Source organism: Aythya ferina (assembly GCF_964211825.1).
Source record: "Aythya ferina genome assembly, chromosome: 4".
Classification (NCBI taxonomy): domain Eukaryota; kingdom Metazoa; phylum Chordata; class Aves; order Anseriformes; family Anatidae; genus Aythya; species Aythya ferina.
This window is the reverse complement of record NC_140300.1, coordinates 75259414-75265413: the sequence shown is the minus strand read 5'-3', so window position 1 is coordinate 75265413 and position 6000 is coordinate 75259414. Positions and strand designations below refer to the sequence as shown.

The 6000-nt window shown below is 33.8% G+C and overlaps 1 long non-coding RNA gene across 1 annotated transcript in view; it reads right to left on the bottom strand.

Annotated features, from left to right (window-relative positions):
- Window positions 1–1117: 1117 nt before the first annotated feature.
- LOC311436118 overlaps window positions 1118–6000 on the bottom strand; it is a 67375-nt gene continuing 62492 nt past the window's right edge. The window contains exons 4-5 of the long non-coding RNA XR_014692611.1: window positions 2207–2305; window positions 1118–1253 (exon numbers count right to left, since the gene is read on the bottom strand). This is a non-coding gene — a long non-coding RNA (uncharacterized lncRNA). The remainder of the gene's footprint in view (window positions 1254–2206; window positions 2306–6000) is intronic.

Genomic DNA, 6000 nt, shown 5'->3' with positions numbered 1-6000 from the left:
GTGATGAAATGGCCACCACCAACCACCAAAACACTCTCTGTATCACGCTTGATAAAGATACTTTAGGTTTTGTATTTAGTAACCAAAGGAATAAATCATTTTTGAGCAACACTATATACTAGCAAAAGAAACATTGTTGTATCCTTAATTATCCCATACTAACTATCCTCATTATTTTCTCTTTGCATATGCATTAAAATTAAATTTACGTTTAGCGTTTAAATATAATTTTGTATTTAATTTTAAGAATATCATAGCAGGAAGTTTTGAGAGAACAGATAAACTGAGCATTTTGATTAACAGAATATTTTGGCCTTGCTTTCATTCCATCTTTTGTGTTTTGCCATATCTTCTTTCTTCCAATGTTAATAAATGTATATGTGTGTACCTACATACACACAGAGCTGGGAGATTTTGTGTTGAAAAGTTCTACACAAAACAGGGGGCCTTGCCAGTTAATGTTAATGTTAATGTTAATGTTAAACATCTGATATAAATAATATATATATAAATAATATGATAAATATCTGATATTGATCTGGAGATGGAGTAAATTATGTTACCTTGAACTAGAACTCCTTGGATTTAAAATGTGATTTGGTCCATCCCTCCTACATTTTTGTTTGTTTGTTTTTACTTAAACATATGTTATGACTTGTGAACACAGGAGTTTCCCTCTGTTTTATGGAGATAAAAATATGGAAGCAATGGTTAAAGCTGAAATCTTTCAGCATTTCCTGCTTTATATTTTGAGATGAGTTCTAGGCGTTTTGGCATAAGTTTTTTTTTAAAGCTTTCAGAATTCCTTTGGTTTCTTTGTATCCATTTAATTGCATATGGCAATACTGTATGACATAACAGTGGAAAGACCACAAAAATAGTGTCTGTTTTTATGAGACTGGCTAACCCCAAAATCTCTGCTATAAATGCTTAACACTACCAAAGTGCCCCAGAGCAGGGCACTGATGGTAGCTCACCTGTCCCTGATTTCAGTTGCAATGAAAGGAAATCACTTCATCTCACTGACATGGTATGGACTTGCCCAGGCACTTCCCCATCTGAATGAAAGTGATCTAAATGTACCACTTCCCCAGGTACTGAATGAAAATCCCAGATCCTTTTCCTGTAGGATGCTACAAAACCTGCCAGGAGCAATAACTTCCAGTGGAGCACTTGAATCAGGTGCTCAGGTGGAAAGCTTTCAACCGCTGCTTGGCCCCTTCAGCCATCCAACCCACCAGTCCAGTGTTTCTCTGAAATAGAAGAAAACACATGCACTATTAAAACTCCTATTCATAGTTTCAGACAGAAGTGTCTGTCTGAAAATATTATTATTAAGAATAAGATTAAGAATAAGATGAATAAGGATGAGAATGAGAATGAGAATGAGAATGAGAATGAGAATGAGAATGAGAATGAGAATGAGAATGAGAATGAGAATGAGAATAAGAATAAGAATAAGAATAAGAATAAGAATAAGAATAAGAATAAGAATAAGAATAAGAAAGAATAAGAATAAGAATAAGAATAAGAATAAGAATAAGAATAAGAATAAGAATAAGAATAAGAATAAGAATAAGAATAAGAATAAGAATAAGAATAAGAATAAGAATAAGAATAAGAATAAGAATAAGAATAAGAATAAGAATAAGAATAAGAATAAATATATTATGCTGCATTCTCCACAAGGCTTGAAAATAAAGTGTTGTAATAATGAAATATTAATACTTAAAACAGCGAACCAAAACCTCAGAACATAATACATGACACTACAATTTAATCACTAAAACTTACCGTTCTGCGCTTTTGGACTAAATGTGCTAACATAGAAAAGGAAAATGGTAAGGACTGTATTTTTACCTCCCAATATCAAAAATAGAATTGTTTTTAATTAAACTTTGATTTACATATGATAAAGAGTGATTTTTTTAATTGTTATCGTTCACCTTTCATGCAAAATTTACTTATTGTGTAAGGCAAACTTAACAGAAACTTATAAAATAAAATTAAAAAATAGGTGCTCTTCCTTCAGAAAGATCTTCAGGTACTATTGTAATTTTCTGTAGCATTCATAAGGTTTCAAAAGACACCCCCTTGCCCAGATATGCTATCTCCAAACTTAGGACAACACAGCAAAAGCTATGGAAGGAGTGACAGAGCAGGGCACTCTGGTTAGAGCCACCAAAGCTGGAGGCATTTCTCTTACTTTTCTATGTAGACACCAGGGCCTTTGCTCATGCAGACAGAGGAAATTAATCCAGCAGATCCTCAGAAGTAGTGTTGAAGCTTGGTTTACAATTGTACGCTGTAAGAGAGGATTATTGTCATTTGTCATCATTTTATGTTTCATTCTCATCTCAGCAGTATGATTCCTTGCTAGTTTCCACCTTCCAGAAATAGTGAATTAGGGATAAGACATAGACAACAGCTGCAGCCACCCAAAACACAGAATACTAACAACGGTGAAGATGAGCTAAGTGGGAGAGACTGATGGTGAGAAGAGTAACCGAGGGAACAAGAGTTTCTGTCTTGACAAAGAATATCTTACTCAGTACTAAATGGAAAAGAAAAAGTAACCTCAAATGAGTGGTAGCAACCAGATTCAACAACAGCAAGTGCATGGGAATTTCACAGCAACTTGAGATAACAGTTAGCACCCAGAGCATCATGTGGCTCTCAGCAATGCCATGTGGATTAGACACATCAAACATTCTTTCAAGGTGGAAGTTTTCATTTTTCTATTCCCTTTAGGAAACCCAAAAGAAAGAAGAAAATCTAATAGCACAAATATACCAAACCAACAGATACGAAAACAAAGCAAAGTGAAGCTCTGAAGTAAGCATATGAGCAGAACATTAGCAACAGCATGACATATTTGACAGTCTCGAGAGCATTGCTTATGATAGAAGCCAGAAAGTTCACAAGTAATAAGGAAGGTATGCCTAGCAAGATGAAATGGCAAAAGTGACAAAGGCAAATGAAGAATAGGAACAGGATTATGCAAAAGAGACCATGATTAAGATTCAAAGAGAAAGGGAAAGATTATGGTAGATGATGGCCTGATTCAGCATAATAGGGAAAAAATAATCATCATACATGAAGAGTCTGAATTAAAAAAAAAAAAAAAAAAAAGAAGAGGTGGCAGGAATATAGAGAATACTTCAAATGCAGCCTTTTTGAAGGTAATAGCTGTTGTTAGAACTGTCATCTATAAACCAGTCAAAAGACAGATGTACTTGAAATGTCTTGCCCAATAAAGATCCCACATGTCACTCAAAATGATCCGACTATTTATTACAGAATTTGTAATGGTAACATGAAAGAAGGCACGGAATGATACAACAGACAGATGGACTGCTTGCTACATATGTCATTTAATATCAATCAGTGACTAGAATTTATTAACACACTTTCTGCTTTAATGGATTGAACAAGCTTAAAAACATCCGAAGCAGTAGATAGTAGGTGATGATTAAAATGCAAGGCACATGGTTTCAAAAAGTAAAATAATCTCCAGATAATAGCTAGTATAATCTACTAAAAAATAAACAAAAATTGAGTGAGGTCTACTTTGAAGAATAAAGGTTGTTTTGCTGGAAGCAAAACATGTTCATAAGAAGATGAACTGAATACCAGCATTATAATTGATATTACTGTTTGCTTTTTATTCATCTGACTCTGCTTGTTCCCTTAAAATTTAGGTACACTTCTTGCAAAATAACTGATGCAAGCAGGGAAGAATGAATCCACCCAGGAATGTCCTCACAGAGGGAACACCCAGCTGTTGGAGACACCGCAGTTGTCACAGTTTTTCTCAAGTACCAGCTAGCACATCTTTATCTTTCCATTTTTGCAGCCTGCAAGTTATCTGTCAAAGCAACCCTAATTCAGCACCACTGCGTATTATATATAATGCTTGTAGGATGAATTCACCGAACAGTATTTGCTGTACTGAAAAAGACTAGAGATTTTTCCTCATTCCCTCTTTTATCATAGCCCTTCATCCCGTTTAGAGCAGCCAGCTCTGGTGAATACTTATTTTTGGCCTTTCCAGTGAGTTATCTGCAAGGCAAGTTATTTATGTAAAAGTGGAACAGAACTTTTCTAGGAAAAAAAAAAAAAAAATTATTCATTCTTATTTAACCTCTTAACAGAGCAACATGTTAGCAACTTTAGGATAGGAAAAATGCAGAAAAAAAAAAATACAACGGCCTTGCTGTATAAATTTAATTATAAAATAGGGAAATCCAAGTATAATGACTGTCAATTGTTACCATAAATGAAGAAATATACATAATACAGTTTTATAACTATTTAAACTATTTTGAGTTACTGTGAATAAGAACCCAGATTTCCCTGAAAATCTCATATTATCATAAATGTCCAGTGGCAGAAATTCTGAAGAATTTACTAGTGAAACTAAAGACTGTTTGGTGTCAAAAAGTATACTTGTATTTAATGGATTTTGGAAGACAATTGCCTTATGCTGGTTTGCAAAGTGCAACTCTGTTCTGTAGGTTGGTTCCGTGATTTTAGATGAAATATATTCCTGGTTTGTTTTTATATTAGTGCTATGTCTTCCTGGCTACAGCAATAGGAAAGATCACAATTATGCTATGAAATTAATCACGTAAGTAACAAAACAAAGATTGATCACTCTCTCACTTTGGGGGCAGACTAGCATTATCTTACCACTATCCTGAATGCTGTTTTTTTGACAATGGAGAGAATATTCTAAAATAAATAAATAAATAAATAAATAAATGAAACAGGACTTTTTTCTCCTCTGCTTCTTCCCCTATTTTTTCATAGTGCTTTAATAAATCATTTCAGAAATGTTTATATAACAATATTCTTAAAAACTAAAAGACGAAAACAAGTAGTTTCAATCACATTCCAGCAGGATGCTTGAGAATGAGAAACTTCAGACCTTTGTAATTTACCATGAGAAGATAATTTTCTTATTGTACTGACACTGTCAGAAGATGTAATTTTTGCCATCTCTGCAAAATTACTTATCCACTTACTTTTGTGTATGCAAACAAATGTCCCTGAAAGAGACACCAACTTCATGCATATCCTCAACCCTTTGAAAAATTTGTGTGTACGTGTGTGTGTATTCACATCCCTCCAGTTCACATAAGCTGAGGATCTGGCCTTTTTCTTCAAACCCAGTTGCTTAGCAACTCATGGAAAGATAGCATTTTTAGAAAATAAGTCCTAGTTGTTTAACACCAGAGATTGAAGATTTTTATTTTTAATACCTGAGACTTAGTTACACAAATTTTGAGAAAATCATACTCCCACTGAAATCAAGGGAAGATCTTTCACTCATTTTGAAACATAGGATTTTCTGTTTATTGCTTTTCCAGTTTCTTTATGTTTTAAAGCCAGCATTGATCATGATATAGTACTATTTCCCATAGCGTGAAAAGTGCTGGATTACAGGCTTCAATTATGCCTTCTCTGAAAATGATTCTTTCATGAGTATTTATGAGAAATGACAGATGACATTCATAATATGCCATGTCACTGGAGTACTAATCAAATTAGACTTACTACCTTTGCAATCACAAGTGGGTCTTCATGTTTTATATCTGAACACGATATGAGTCAAGTTAGCTAGCTTGCCAGAACAGTGCTCCCATCCTCATAAAAGTATATGACAAATATAACAAGCATTTTGGGAGTAGGCAGGTGCAGTACAATACAGACACAGGAAGTCTAATGAAAATATAAACCAGACTGTTTTCCTCACTAAAAGCTGTATTTCTATTAGCAATTCAGAAAAATATCAAAGGCTATCAATTAAGAGTGATTTGGAAAAGACATTCTGCAGGTGTATGAGATTAATTATAATCACATTATTTTACTGATGTGCTAAATCTGTGTATTTATTTAGATGGCATAGCATGGCTTGCCTCTAACATTAATGTCTGTTTTTTATGTCCTACTGTGTGGAATGAGAAAGACAAAATGCTATAAATATTGTTTTACCTA